This window comes from Ascaphus truei, chromosome 10 (genome assembly GCF_040206685.1).
Source record: "Ascaphus truei isolate aAscTru1 chromosome 10, aAscTru1.hap1, whole genome shotgun sequence".
Lineage (NCBI taxonomy): Eukaryota > Metazoa > Chordata > Amphibia > Anura > Ascaphidae > Ascaphus > Ascaphus truei.
This window is the reverse complement of record NC_134492.1, coordinates 63892173-63908834: the sequence shown is the minus strand read 5'-3', so window position 1 is coordinate 63908834 and position 16662 is coordinate 63892173.

Below are 16662 nucleotides of genomic sequence, written 5' to 3'. Positions count from 1 at the left end.
TTTCTCAGCACAGCACCATTAGTCACCTACTCATGTATAATGACTATTAGCTGAGCAGAGGTTCCCATCCCTTTACCCTTCCCCCATCTGTATACCTATTTTTGTATGGAAGTAATTATTTTCAAAATAAACGTTTTGTTTTCATGTGCAAATGACAAGAATGCTGAATTCTGTTATGCTGAAGTGAATCTATAGAAAAAGAGAATTTAAGACATTTAACAGGCACAGGTTTACTTGGTAGGAATGGTTAGATCTTACAATAATAATATTTTTAACTTGTTTATTAATGACCTTTAGGTTGGGACCGAGAGCAAAGTCTCCATCTTTGCTGATGATACTAAATTGTGTAAGGTAATAGAATCAGAGCAGGATGTAATTTCTCTTCAGAAGGACTTGGAGAGACTGGAATGTGGGCAGGTAAATGGCAGATGAGGTTTATTTTAATACAGATAAATGTAAGGTTATCAAGAATAAAAAGGTGAATTACAAATTAAATGGAGATATATTGGGGGAATCCTTGATGGAGAAGGATTTAGGAGTGCTTGTATACAGCAGGCTTAGCAATAGTGCCCAAAGTCATGCATTAGCTGCAAAGGCAAACAAGATCTTATCTTGCATCAAACGGGCAATGGATGAAAGGGAAGTAAACATAATTATGCCCCCTTACAAAGCATTAGTAAGACCACACCTTGAATATGGAGTACAATTTTGGGCGCCACTCCTTAGAAAAGACATTATGAAACTAGAGAGAGTGCAGAGAAGAGCAGCCAAATTGATAAAGAGGATGGACAATCGACTGCTGGCACCAGGGGTTCCGGTCAAAACTCAAGTCCTGGGCCCCAGGAAATCTGTCGGCAACCCTGATTGTGAGGTGCTACAGTACTTTGGAAATGACAGCTATACCCCCATGCTAAGGTGCAGTTTGGGGCGTTACTAAGTGCGCAGCCCCCGCACAGGCTCAGGAACCCCCTATATACTGCCTGGGAGCTTCCAGTAAAGAATTTTTGGGGCGGATCCGTTGGTGACCTCACGTGGACCCCCTGCTGGGAATAACTGCTGTAAGACGGTATTCAGGACGTGAAACAAGTTCCTGGAAAATGTTGATTGCTCAAAAGCTTCTATTTCTAAACGTGTTTGTCGGGTTTCAGCTTTTAACCACTTCACACCTCCCTTTTCTTCCAGGACAGATCAGATAGAAATCTCACTACCTCGTGCCTCTTTCCTGGCGAGGTATTACAGACATAAACAGAAGCGGTGGGTTTTAATAATGCAGAGGAAAGTGAGAATAATAAAAGTGGGTACTGTACATACTGTAACATAAGTATTATATGTGTATATAAAATCATACTGAATGTGTATATACAGTAATAGAAATATGTAGCATGGGCATATAATACATGTATATAATATGTAATGTGTGTGTATTTCATAGGGGTATATTATGTGTATGTAGTATGCGTATGTATTTTGCATATGATAACTTTATTTCATATAACTTTATTTCATATAGTGCTTTCTGCCACTGGGACTTAAAGTGCGACACAATGACAGTATAGCGCACAGTACGCTGCACACGGGATTGTTACAGACACAGTCCCTGCCCGCTGAACTTACAATCTATTGTTTTGGTAGGAGGCACAGGGAGATAAAGTGACTTGCCCAAGGTCACAAGGAGCTGACATCGGGATTGAACCAGGCTCCCCTGCTTCACACTCATGAGTATATTGTAAATGTATATAATGTGTATGTGTATCGTTTGTGTATGTTTATGTTATGCATATCATATATGTGTATATAATATGTGCATATAATATATTATATTCGTATCTTAGCAATGTCGCCGGGGCCATTCAGGCAGAGATTGCTTATAGGCACTCTGGAATTTTTGACCTGACTGCGGGTGTAAGGTCAGGTGTACATAAATATAGTTGAGCATCATCGGCATAGAGATGATAGATGAACCCAAAGGAGTATATAGAGGGTATATAGAGAGAGGAGTAAGGGACTTAAAACCGAGGCTTGAGATTCACCTACAGAGAGTTCCTTAGGACGAGGAGAAGTTTTCACCGGAGACCCTGAAGGAACGGTGAGAGAGGTAGGAGGAGAACCAGGGGAGGGCCGTGCCACGGATGCCAAGAGAGTGAAGAGTGTGTAGAAGAAGAGGGTGGCCAACAGCCGACAGTGGAGAAGAGGTCAAGAAGAATCAGAATGGAGATGTGGCAATATGCAGGTCATTATCTGCCTTACATCATATTACAATATCGTGTTACATTGTCATATTATATTATAATATTATGTTACATTGCATTATGTCGTCTTATTTCATATCATATATTGTCTACAGGATGCGCGTTTGCGTACATCTTCCTCCTCTCCGCATACATCTAGTGCCAGAATGAGCTGCGTTTGTTACACACAATTACACTCCAGTCTGGACCCAATGATAATTGCATGACAGCGCTGTGACGGGTCCCTCCCAGGCCCCAGGCTGCATCAGTCTATACATGGCTTTGCCTGTCAGTGTATATAAGGAGAGGGTTCCCAGAAACAGCTCAGGGAACTGTATTCATCCCACCTGTGTGAGCTGCACATCCACCTGTCCCTCCGCTCTAATCGCAAGGTAAGCACTGTCCCATATCTGCGTCTTCCTTACAGATCCCCGGGCAGGTTATGTATCCGTCATTGTGGTGCAAACAACAACAAAATAACAGGTTTCTCATCCCCATTTTTTCCCAGGGAATTTGTTTTTGCTATTTTTAACCCTGTTTTGCAGCCGGGAGTGTTTGATAATTAACGCCGGACTTTGTTATTAAAATACTGACAGTCAGCATTGATTTATCTGTAGGTAACACTACAACAGGGGTGCTCAACTCCAGTCCTCAAGGGCAACCAACAGGTACACTGGCGACACACTTTATTCGAGCTCGGCTAGTCCCACGAATTCGGGTATACCCGGGTGTATTGAGGTTTGTGACTGTTTTCTGCCCGAGTGCATTGCGTTATTTTCCAGGCAGGGATTGAAGCATTTTATTCCCGCTGGCTGCAATACTGCACAGTATATATATATATACTGCATTACAATTCATGAATTTATGCCATCTGGTAGACACGCGAAGCATTGCAGCCTATTAAATCCTAATCATTATCATTTAACAGATCAGCCGCCCGTCAGCCAGGCATGAACCCAGGCTGGGAAGGCAAACACAACGGGGCTTGTCAGAGGTGAGGAGCGGCGCATTCCAGGTATCTGCCAGGTACATACTGGGTATTTGCTTGAATAAAGTGTGTCGGTGCAGTACAGTATTGTTCCTGCTTCAGCAGAGGTGGCTCAATGAGTGGCTCCGTCATTTTTAATTGACCAACCTGTGCTGAAGCAGGGATATCCTTAATAAGAGACCAGGAGTTGAGCACCTCTGCACTACAACCTCTCCGCCTGGGCGGGGGGCACAGCCGGGTTTGGGTCTCTAGTTTTTTGCCCCACAGTTGTAGCCCTGAGACTTTGTTGCAATGTGCCAGGGCCGCCTGGCTTGTTAAGGTATAGATGGGTACTGAGCCTCTCCCTGTGTGTATGATTTAGACCATTGCTGGGTTATCCTGGACAGAACATGACAGTGCAAAGTGACAATGAATTAACTGCATGATCCGGGGCTTAATAATTAGGGGTTCATGTACAGAGGCAGCGGCCGTTATCCGAACATTTCACGATTTGTATTCCTGGGCGTACCCAGGTCGCACCGAATGATTCCCTCAAACTTGCCCGCGTTAAGACGCGTGTTTACTAGTGTTTTTACTAGTGCCAGCGCTGGCACATTGCTGGATTGGGATAAGTGTGACTGGTGTGATTGGCGGCAATCACGGCAGCGTTCACGGAAGAATAACACGTGAATGCCGCGTGGAATACAGCAGAGCTCACGAAAACGGCATTTGTGGCCAATGTTCCCAGCAGTAATAGCTGCAAACTGTAACAATAGAATAAATCATGTTACCTTAGTAATATCAGGTTACATTGTAGCTGCTGATCTACAGTGACTGAAGGATTGATTTGAAACTGAAAGGCATTTAGTGAACCCAGGGAAGCAGGATCTTTGCTGATCAATCCCGGGAAAACCAATCGATCGGCAGCTTAGGTAATTAGTTTTCAATAAAAGTAATCAAAGGCGGCATATATTAACCCACTTTTTTTAAAAAAGGAAGGGAGATTCTTCATGAGCTGAGCTGACCCAGGAAGCAGAAAGAGCAGAGAATTCCTTAGTCTCACACGTGGGGCTGACCAAGGAAACACTGCACACGAACAGATGTCTTGAGCTGCAAGCTGACAACAAGACAAAGGGGACAAGATTCTAAACCTGGATCCTGACATTGCCTTAGCACACAAGGGTGCTGTCACGGGAACTTGTGAGAGGCCAATATTATACACCAAATTACCTGGGTTGAACTGAACATGACTAGATATGATAAAATATAATTTATTCCTTGAAAAAGGTGAACACACGAGATATACAAATAACAGACAAAATATGCACTTACTTAGAATTGGAATGATGAAATAATCACGAATCTTGATTAGCAGTTCATACAGCAATCTCAGAATGACACAAGACACGGGCATAGACTGAGCCTCATTTATATACCATTTCAGGCCTATCTATCAACCCTGGGGCGCCTAGCCGGCTAGCAGATTCGTTTGAAATAGAATCTCCCTTCCCTGCAAGTGTGAACTATGACACTTACAGACCACTCAGGCCCTTTGTTCTTCGCCCTAGTGTATACAATTACAGCGGTTAACCTTTGATCAGAGGGCTTATGCTAAACCATCTGTCTGCCCCCCATACCTATTAGCATAGCAGATGGGCTCTGCGTTCTCATAGCAGACCCAAAATATCATTCACAATTTAATATCTTCACATATTAATATAATCGGTTCCGTTGGGTCCAGTGGGCTGATACCTGCAGCTTTTCTTGCTGGAACTGTATCTTCATTGTGGCCAAATCTCAGCCCGCTACGACCCCCAGAACCGGAGATACACAAATACAGATTAAAACACTTTTAAAATACAGGATTCTTCCCTTTAAAAATGAATCTCTGCTTTTCACTCTTTCCCCATTGAAATCAACGGATTCCGCCGCCATAGCGTTGAATGGCGGGGCTCCGCCGTTGAAGTCAATGGGGTTCCCCGACATAGACTTTCAATGGGGAGACGCCGCCATTGAAGTCTATGGAAAAACCCAAAAATCTTTACATTTGCCCACACTCCGTCTGGTTGTTCAGAGAGGGCTGGGAATGGCCATGCATTCATGCCGGAACCTTGGCTACAGACCACCCAAATCCCAGCTCTCTGGTCCTTCCAGAACCGGAGATATGGACTTACATTTTTCACCAATTTGGACTTAGCCGTTTTCACGCCACGCGGCTTTTCCCCATTGGAATCAATGGCTGGCGCCGCCATAGACAATGCATGGGCGCACGCCTCCATTGGATTCAATGGGACCTCCGCTCCGCCATTAAAGTCAATGGCGCGACCCTCTTTCTCCGCTCGACCCTTTACGGGGGTCCCTCATTCCTGGACCCGGTGGGGGTCGTGTGTGGGGGGCCTAGGGGCTAGGGGCAACAAGAATTTTATTCCCAGGTGCCCTAGAACCTAAGATTCCCACGCCAATTGTCATTGAACTTGACCCAAGTGATAAAGCTCTTTTCAAAGACATTGTATCCGCTTCTGCGGTTTTGCGGTTTGGATGGCTGCCAACCTGTTCCTGGAGGCCGACGTCGCGGAATCCCTATTGAAGTCAATGGCCCCATTGACTTACAATGGGAAACCGCCGCTCCTCCTCTCGGACGCCACCTGCTGGTCGTCGCTGGAAACAGGTCAAAAACCGCTACATGGAACAAAGAGCTATAACCACTATCTACCTATTAATCCTTTCCCTCCCGCATTACTCCCAGTGTATGTGTTGGTGCAAACACTGGAACAGAAACAATACATTTTTACAGGGGAATATACATTAGGATGCTGAAGCAAGGTAAAAACACATTACTGGACACAGTCCAGTTAACCCCTTGCTTCCCAGGTGAGAGTAGGGGGTGGCCAAATGGGGTGTAACCCCTTTAATCCCGGGCCAAACCCCCTCTCCCATGACAGGTGCGGACCCAAGAGAGCAGAGAAACCTCCCCTACAGCTACAAGAGACAGATAAGACTTTTCTTATGACTGTTATATATATATATATATATATATATATATATATATATATATATATATATATATACAGTGTTCAACAAACCTATACATTTGCTCGCCCCGGGCGAGTGGATTTAACCCCCGGGCGAGTTAATATTGGCCCAAGCAGCACACGTTTGGTACTAGGTGGCGAGTAGATTTTTTTGTGTGGCGAGTAGATTTTTTGGTGATTTGTCAACCACTGTATATATATATATATGTCTCTATGATTTGGGCTGGTGAATCGCTGGGCTAACTATGCAGTTAAAGAGGGCTGGACTACAAGTGTAAATATACTCCAAAGTGGAGCAGATTTTGTTTACGGATGTTCACATGTTTGCTGTGTTTAAAGCGACAGGCGCAAATGAAGCCTCATTTAAGTTTCATTTTAAACGGTCTCCATTGCGTTCCTCTGAACACGTCTCTTACAGGGTCCTATAGTCTAACCGGGTCGGTACACGAGAAAGCAACAGAGAGAAACACAGCAACATGGCGCATGGCAGCAAACGCAGGAACACAAGACTACACAGGTTATGCTCAGCAAGACAGGTGAAAGTGAAAGTCTTTTAAAGGAAACGGGAACCAATGAGGCAGGGGGCAGAGCGTAGGCACGGCCTCTGCAGAGGCAGGGATAGGCTGCAGGAGACAAATGGGCATTAGGAGTACTTGCCACGCAGCTGGGGAGCGGTGCACAATGTCACGTGTGCGCGCCACACGTGACAGACGCGTGACGTGACCAGGGGGTGGGGCCAGGCTCCGTGGCACAGTGTGAAGAGCTGCGAGTGCACGTGCGCTCTGTAACCAGAGTGTGGAGGCGCACTGCAGCAGGTAAGGAGGGAACATACCGCAGAGCACGTGTTCCCCGATTCCTTACAGTACCCCCCCCCCTTGAATAGCGGCCTCAGGACGACTCCCAAATGGCTTTTGCAGAAACCTGTCGTGGAACCGTCTTAACAAAGCGGGAGCGTGGACCTGGTGATGGGGTATCCAGTGTGACGGTAGCGTCGGACAGGGTCATAATATACACACAAAAATTACTTCACTGGGTTGAACTGAATGCAACTAAGATATAATAAAGAACGTTTATTCCTTAAAGAAGGAGAACACACAGAATTATACAATTAACGCACAAGATATGAACACTTACTTAGGGTTTGGGAAATGAAGCAGTCAGGAACGGGACTGGCAATTCATTCAGGATACAAAACGAAGTCACAACGAATAACACTGGATATAGGGCTGACCCTCATTTATATACACTGGCGGCACACTTTATTCTTACCTGGCTGGAGCCGCAAGCCAGGAGGTGTCCCGGCTTGCTCGTTTATTTCCCTCGGCGTGCCGCGCGTCATCCCCGTGGGAGCCCTGGTGTCCCGCGATGTGGGGGATTGCGGTGGGGGGCTCCGGGGGACCCGGCGGACCCGGAGAGGGGAGGGGGAAGCCCAGATCGGAGGACCGATCCTCCGAGGCTCCGGCGCGCACCCGGGCAAAGGTAAGAATAAACTCGGCCGCGACAGTAGGGTTTGAGTCCTATACCTTAACATGGGATTTCAACACACTAAATCAAAGGCGTCTTTGGGTCTACTAGGCTGATCACTGGCCCATCATAGCCTTTGTTAAAGGTGTGACACACAATACTTTGCATAAGTACCCAGGGATTGTTCTCCTCTGCCCTGGCATTCACATGCAGGGTGGGGGAGAGCCTTTGACTAAGGGCCCATTGTAGACCACTTGTCGCACCCTGACCATTTAGCATATCACAGAGCCCATCTCTTCTCCTGGGCTTTTTTGCCAGATACAACATACAATATTTCTGTCAATCATGGTTATATCAAAATAATCCATTCGGTTGGGCCGAGTGGACCAGAACTTGCCCGACCCTAATGCCGGAGGGTACTCTCCATTGTGGCCAAGTTTCAGCTCGCTAGGACCCACCAAACCAGAGTTACAGAAAATGGGTTTAAATGCCTTTTTTACCAAGATACAGTGGCGGCCGCCTTTATCCTAAAGCAGCCGCCACCACGGGAATTTTTAAACCGCGGACGGTGCGCGGCTCCTTTTCGGCCGGTTTCCCGCGCCTTGGGTGCTTTCAATGATAAGCGCCATTAGCGCTTATCTGCTGAAGCGGCCGCCGTGCGGGAAACTCCAATTCAAATCGGAAAAAAGACCCGCATTTATCCCGGCAAAGCTTTAGAATAAAGCTGGCCGCGACAGTACATTTCTCCGCCATTGAAGTCAATGGCAGAATCACACAATTCAATAATTACCCCGACTCCGTTCTGCTGATCAGAGAGGGTCAGGATTTGCCATACAATCAAGCCGATGCTATGACTATCTGCTGGCCAAATCCTGGATCTCTAGTTTCCGCAGAACCGGAGTTCCGGGGCTACAGTTTAACCTTCTTTTAACTTAGCCGTTTAAACACACGGCTTTCCCCCATTGGAATCAATGGCCGGCGCCGCCATAGGAAATGCATGGGCCGGCGCCGCCATAGGATTCAATGGGGCCTCCGCTACCATTGGAATCAATAGGGACGGCGCCGCCATAGGAAATGCATGGGCCGGCGCCGCCATTGGAGTCAATGGTAGGATCCTCCGTGCTGGCGCGACCCTTTCCCGGGGTCATCGACCATCGGACCCTGTTGGGATCGAGTGAGGGGGTTCCTAGGAACTAGGGGCAAAAAGAACTTTATTCCGGGGTGCCCTAGAACCTTAGTTTCCCACAGCAATGGCACATGAACTTGACCGGGGATTGATCAAAGCTCTTTTTTGAAAGGGTTTCCGCTCTTGCGGTTTTGCGGGCTGGCGGGCTGCCAGTTCGTCTCCGGAGGTCGGCATCGAGGAATCCCCATTGAAACACATTGCGCCATTGACTTTCAATGGGGAACCGCCGCTCCTCCTCTCTGGCGCCACCTGCAGGTCTTCTCTGATATCAGGCCCAAACCACTGAAATTCCCATTGACTTGTATGGGGCATCAATGGCAGCCTATGGAGAAGCTGTAAAATGGAGACTGCAAAGCCAGGAAAAGGGACAAAGGACTATAAACACGCACATATCATTAACCATTTCCTCCCCGACCTGTTCCTAGTGCCTAGGTGGGTGCAAAGACTGAAAATGGAAACAATATACATTTGAGGGGGGGACAGATATTGGGGCTGACGCAGTGGCAAAAACACAGCACTGAACAGTTAACCCCTTGCCTCCCCCGCTACATCCAGGACCTCTCTTCTGGTCCAAACCCTCACAATGTACCAGGTATTGGACCAATCCTCTGGACCTTCTTGAATTTATTGACTGGATTTCAAATTCTTCTTGGCCTTGCACCATCACTGGTGGTGGTTTAGAAGAGCCATCAGGGAATCTGGAACTTTGGAAGACCGGTTTAAGGAGTGAGACGTGGAACACCGCCGGGATCCTCATAGACTGAGGGAGTTGCTGCGGGTAAGCCACAGGGTTGATCTGTTTCAGAACCGTAAACAGACCTAGAAACCTTGGAGCCAGCTTCAGCGTAGGAGTCTTCAGTCTGATGTTCTTGGATGAAAGCCACACCTTGTCTCCTTGTTAAATTTGTGTGCCTCGTAGCGATGGCGATCCGCCTGGGACTTCTGTCTACATACGGCCTCTTGTTGAGTTCTTTGGATCCTCCTCCAGGAATTCTGTAGGGAATTTACTCTGGAGTCTGCTGCTGGGACCCCGGATTGGGTAGAAGAGATAGGAAGATGTGATGGATGGAACCCGTAATTTATAAAGAACGACGACTCTTGGGTGGACTCGTTTCTCAGAAAGTTATGGGCGAATTCGGCCCATAGCAGGAGGTCTACCCAGTTGTCCTGTGCGTCAGAGATAAAAACCTGAGGTATTGTTCTAACGATTGATTAGTTCTTTCAGTCTGTCCATTAGTTTGTGGATGGTAACCCGATGAGAAAAGAAGTGTGATATCCAACCTCTGAGCAAAGGCCCGCCAAAATTTGGAGATAAACTGAGATCCTCGATCGGACACAATAGAAAGTGAAACTCCATGGATACGGAAGATCTCCTTAATAAAGATATCTGCCATGGTGCCAAAATTGGGATGACCCTTGAGGGGTATGAAATGTGACTGTTTTGAAAAATGATCAACAATAACAAGGATAGTGTTCATCCCACAAGAGACAGGGGCTCGACAATAAAGTCCATTGAAAGGTGTGTCCATGGTCGATCTGGTATAGGCAAGGGACAGAGAAGACCTGAAGATTTGTTGCATGATGATTTATTTCGGGCACACACGGAGCAGGACCTAATGAATTCATCGACATTCTTGAGTACTGTATGTTGGGCCACCAGAAGGTGCGTTTGATTAAATCCGAATTTCTTCTCGTACCTGGATGACCGGCAGACTTAGAGGAGGGACCCCACTCAAGGATTTTTTTTGTGGAATTGTGGTGCAGCATACAGACAACCCTCTGGCACCTCCATACCCTCCGGGATGCGTGATTGAGAAGCCAGAATCTTGTCCAGTATATCGAAGGAATTAACAGAAATGATGTATTTAGAGGGCAAAATTGTTTCAGAAATGTCCTCTGTTTTATCTTCAGAGACAAAGCATCAGCTTTTAAGTTCTTGGTTCCAGGGATGTAAGAAATGATGTAGTTAAATCTTGAAAAAAAAGAGCTCAACGAGCCTGACGGGAGCCGAGACGACGAGCACCCTCAATGTACCAAAGGTTTCTTATGATCCGTGAGGATAGAAAAAGGATTTTCAGTACCCTCCAATAGGTGTCTCCACTCTTGAAGGGCAAGTTTTATAGCTAAAAGTTCTCGGTTGTCCACATCGGAGTTTTGCTCAGCGGGAGAAAATTTCTTGGAAAAGAACCCACAAGTGTGCAATCTGTCTTGAAGGGTTTGCCTCTGTGACAGGATAGCTCCAGCGCCTACAGTATGTCTGACACATCAACTTCCAGAGTGAAGGGAAGTTTCGGGTCAAGATGGCGTAGAATGGGAGCGGACACAAATGTTTTTTTGAGAGAATCAAAGGCCTGAAGTGCTTTAGGAGGTCAGGAAGAAGTATCCGCCCCTTTCTTAGTTAGAGCGGTAATAGGGGCAACAGTGGAGGAGAAATTGCGGATAAATTTGCGGTAATAATTAGCGAATCACAGGAATCGTTGAATTGCTATGAGTGAAGTTGGTAGTGGCCAGTCTAACACTGCCTTAAGTTTATCGGGATCCATAGAGAAACCAGCATCTGAAATGACATATCCTAGGAAGGACGTGGATGTCTGATGAAACATGCATTTCTGCATCTTGGCGTAAAGACGATTCTCATGAAGACGAGACAGGACCAGTTTGGTATGTTGGATGTGTTCGATGAGAGATTTAGAAAAAATAAGAATGTTATCAAGATAGACAATGACAAAGGTGTTGAGAACATCCCGAAAAATCTCATTCACAAAGTCCTGAAAAACAGCAGGAGCATTACATAATCCGAAGGGCATGACCAGATATTCGTAATGACCATCTCTTGTGTTAAATGCCGTCTTCCACTTATCCCCTTGGCTTAAATGTATCAAATTGTAGGCCCCTCGAAGGTCAAGCTTGGAGAAAATAGTAGAACCTTTCAACCGATCAAAGAGTTCCGAGATGAGAGGTAGGGGATATCGGTTCTTTAGAGTAATTTTGTTAAGCCCTCTATAATCTATGCATGGACAGAGGGAACCATCTTTCTTTTTAACAAAAAAGAAACCAGCCCCGGCTGGGGAAGAGGAATTTCTAATGAAGCCTTTCTTTTAAATTCTCTTGAATTCACTCTGACATTGCCTTGGTCTCGGGCATGGATAATGGGTAAGATCTCGACTTAGGCAGGACAGCTCCGGGCAAGTGGTCAATGGGACAATCAAAAGGGCGGTGAGGAGGAAGAATCTCAGAGCGGACTTTATCAAAGACATCAAGGAAAGCGTTATATACTTCAGGAAGAATAGGTTTGTCTGATTTAGGTATATCTAGCCCGCAGATATGTTGCACTGGAGTAAGACAGGGACCGGTACATGAGGGGTCCCATCGAATAGTTTTTTTTGTCAGTTCAATCTAAATGTGGATTATGCCGTTGGAGCCAAGGGAGGCGCAAAATTACCTGTACCGAGGGTGAGTGGATTACGTCCAATGTTATGTCCTCCTTGTGACCATCCTTAGTAGAGAGCTGAAGTGTTTCCAAGGAGATAAAGGCAGGCTGAAGGGGATGTCCATCAATGGCTTCCAACACAATGGGCACAGATTTCTTTACCAGGGAAATCTTGTTCTTGATAGCGAAATCTTGGTCCACAAAATTTCCTCCACAGTCGACGAAAACAGAGGTGGAGGAAAGGAAGCCAGGACCCTCAAGAAAGACTGGAAGCATAATCTGAGTTGGCAGGATTTCTTTACTGGAAGGGGAAGCAGAAATGGTACCCAATAAGATCCCCTCATACCTCATTGGGTGTTTGGCATTTCCCGGCTTTGTGGGACAGCGAAGTACGAGATGACCAGGTAACTCGCAATAGAGACAGAGACCTCCATTCCTCCGGCGTTATTTTTCAAAGGAAGAGATTTTATGACTTTCTAACTGCATAGCTGTAACGCGTGCTCACCACAAACTAAGCGCGACCACGGTGCTGAGGTAGGGAATTGAGTAACGCCAACCCACAGCCGCGCAGGCGCGCCTGGAATGTAGATTGGTCATGCAAAACAGGTCAGGAGTACAGATATGAGAGTAGTAGAAGATACTTGCTGGTTCAGGGGTGAAGAGTAGCAGATCGTCGCGGTACGTAGCCAGATTCAGGATTGGAGAGTAGCAGATCATCGGGGTACTAGCCAAGGTCAGGATCGGAGTCTGGAGAGTGGTCGTGCGGTAGCCGGATCAGGAGTAGAGAGGTACGGAGTCCAAGGTACGTAGCAGGGTCAGGCACTGGTAGAACAACAGGCAAGACAAGGCAAGGCAGGATACAGGAACAGAATGCAGCAAGGCACAGCGTCACACAAGACTATGCTCAGCAATGGGTGTCTGAAACAAGAGGGTGTACATAGGGAGATCCTCCAATGAAGAGCCAGGGCGGAACCAGGAAGTGGAATCCCATAGGCTACTGATGCACGCAGGTGTGCCCTATGATGCACTGATTGGGATCAAGCACGCGCCAACCCGCGCGCGTCACCGAGGTCAGTGCACACGTCACTCCCACGCCGGTTTTGTCTGTCACCAGGGCGAGGGCGGAGACTGGGTCATGTGTCAGAGGGGAGGCTGGATGAGCACACAAGTCACGCGTCAGAGCGGGGGGCGGAGCCAGAACCCACAGGTGGGCAGTCCGGTCGCGCAAGATCTGCGTGCACTGCGCATCCTGGGTGTCCGTCGCGGAGGGGTCTTTGAGGTGAGGAGACAGTCTCCGGCTGCTAGGATGGCGATTCCTCACAATAGGTTCTGGCACATCAAGAGCTGGGGAAACAATAGGAGAAAGACTGCGTACGGGGACATTAGTTATGCGAGATAGGGGACGATGGCGTTCAGGCCTCCTCTCCTGAAGGCGCTGATCAACTCAAATACATACGGCAATAAGTTCCTCCAAGTCCGTAGGTCGTTCCTGAGTGGCAAGTTCATTTTTAAGTGGCTCGGACAACCCCTGCCAGAAGGCTGCTGATAAGGCCTCATCATTCCATCCTGTTTCCGCGGCAATGGTCCGGAATTCGAGGGCGTACCTTGCAACCGATAGGTTATCCTGTGAAATATGAAACAGGGAGGAAGCTGGCACGACCTTTCGACCTGGGGTGTCAAAGACCTGTCTAAACTCTCTCTTGAAAAGAGCGAAGTCTTGCTTGAGCTCTGGTCTTTGCTCCCAGATGGGGGGTGCCCACACCAAGGCGTCTCCGGTGAGTAGGGCAATGATGTATTGGATCAATCAGAAGAAAAACGTGAAGGGGTTAACTCGAAATGTATATCACATTGGTTGAGGAAACCTCTACAGCCATAGGGGTCACCCGCATAATGATTGGGAGTAAGATAGCGAGGTTCCAGGGACTGATATATTTCCGAGATAGGGGAAGACAGAGTTGCAGGTCTGATAACTCTGGACTGGGATTGTCGTGCGGACAGGGTTGCCATGCTTTGAGTCAGAGGGACATATGCAGTAAACTGCGAGAATGGCCATTCGCCAGACTTAGACCTCTCTTTTTTTTGAGCGGATTCCCCTCGCAGTATGCAGGAAAGTGCTCATATCTGCGAGAGGAATCCGGCAGAGAGATGGCGAGCCCTGGTGAGAAGGGCTCCGCTGGCGAGATCTGTCAGCAGAGAGCGAGATCCGCCTCTCTCTGCACAAATCTCGGCTGCAAATAAAAAATGTTTACATAACAATTGGATTACTAGTGTAGATGAGCAGGGGGTCTCCGGAGATGAACCACGTTGGTTTTATGTCCTGGGACCCCCTGCTTCCCGAGATACAGGCCCCGTTATGAGGTGCCGGTATCTCCTATGCATTGAGATAGCCCGATCACGTGACGCGGGACATTTCCATTCATAGGAGATACCGGCACCCCATAAAGGTGCCTGTATCTCGGGAAGCAGGGGGTCCCCGGACATAAAACCAACACAGTTCATGTCCGGAGACCCTTTGCACATGTACACTATTAATAAAAATACAGTAATGCTGCTTCATTACCTTAGCGGCTATCCGTTAAGGCAATGAAGGGGTTAAGTCAAAGTAGCATGTTTATTGAGGACAATGGCCCCCAATAAACATTGCAATACACAACACAATCAGACTCTGTGCCCCCAACAACACCTAAACCCCCCTTTTATACATAGCCCATAGTTATTTTTTTAGGCACAGGAATGGTACTATAGGCTGGTGGTGGCCCTCGGGTGTTGCCTGCAGTATCAAGTCTCTGCCCCAAAAAAATAATTAAAAAACACATAAATACTTTAACATAAATACACCCCACCCTCCTACCCACCCCTGTGAGGCATAACCACAATCACCCCCAACACATCGGGAGGCCTACCCTCCGTCCCTTGGGGAAATTACCCCCTACCCCCAATATCCACATTCAAAACAATACACACACCCGCAAGAAACATAACAATTATTAATAAACTATACATAACCCACCCACACCATATAGCAAATATATTGTGGTGTTACTTAACCCCTTAATAACAATAACGGTTAATAAGCGCTAAAGTTATTAATGGGTTAAGCCACCCTGCACCCATTCATTTGTAGAGTTGCTTCATCATTCTCTTTATATATATATATAAATAATATAATATTATTTATATATATATATATATATATATATATATATATATATATATATAATATAATATAATATTTTACATATATCTTTATAAATATATGTCAAATATAAGTATGATTAAGCAATCTACAAAGAAATGGGAAAGGATATGCATGTAGCAATTTAAAACATCCGATCTGTAATTGACAACATCACTGCTAAATTAAAAACAAAGCCAAATGAAAATAAAAACACATCTCATAAGAGAATACAGCAAGCACCTATCCAAACCAGTAAAGAGTAAATTGCAATAAAACTTACAATTGAACAATTTGTACATGAAGCAAATAATATTTCCATCATGTACACAATAGCAATCAATGGTCCAAAACAAATACATGATTGAAAGTAAACATTCAATATAAACAAAGCAAGTAGACAATAATAAATTAACAATACACAATTAATGCCATCCGAAATACATTACAAGCAAATCTAAACCAAAAACCCTATTCAAGATTGTTATGCAAACACAAAACCATTGCAAAAACAAATCTATTTCTAACTAACACGATCATACACAATCTAAATTCACCAAGTAAGCCACAATAAACAATTAAGGCAGGGTCCCAACATATACCCATGCAATCATCATCATCTGAAATGACATAAGTAATTCTACATTACATTTCACACACACAATAGTAACCAAAGAGGGAAAGACTTGTAGAAGACATGACAAAATTCAATAAACATTTGAAAAACAACCCTTTAATAAACATGTATGTATATAGCTCCAGAGGGATATATACAAAGATGGGCATGAAATGGACATTAAAAAAATAAACCAGACTTGTGAGAAAAAAACAAAAAAAAAAGTTACATCTTAAATAAAATACATTTCTTGACTTTACTTACCATTAGATGACCAATGACGGACTTCAGGGGGAACCGCTAAGTCTGCAACAAATCCAAAAACAGGAACCAGCAACCCATAAAATAATAAACCTTTGTAATCCAATGTGGTGTCTTCTTTCTTGTCTTTATAATTCATACCGTCTGTGGTCTTCTTTTCAGGGTCTTCTTCACTGTCTGCGGGGTTTTCGTGATCTTCTGGCTTCTTCTTCTGTGACGCACGTCCATCTTCGGAGGGGAGGTCCTCTCCCCACGGCGTCAAGCTGGAAAATGAGACGGCATAGGCTTTTATAGGCCTATGAT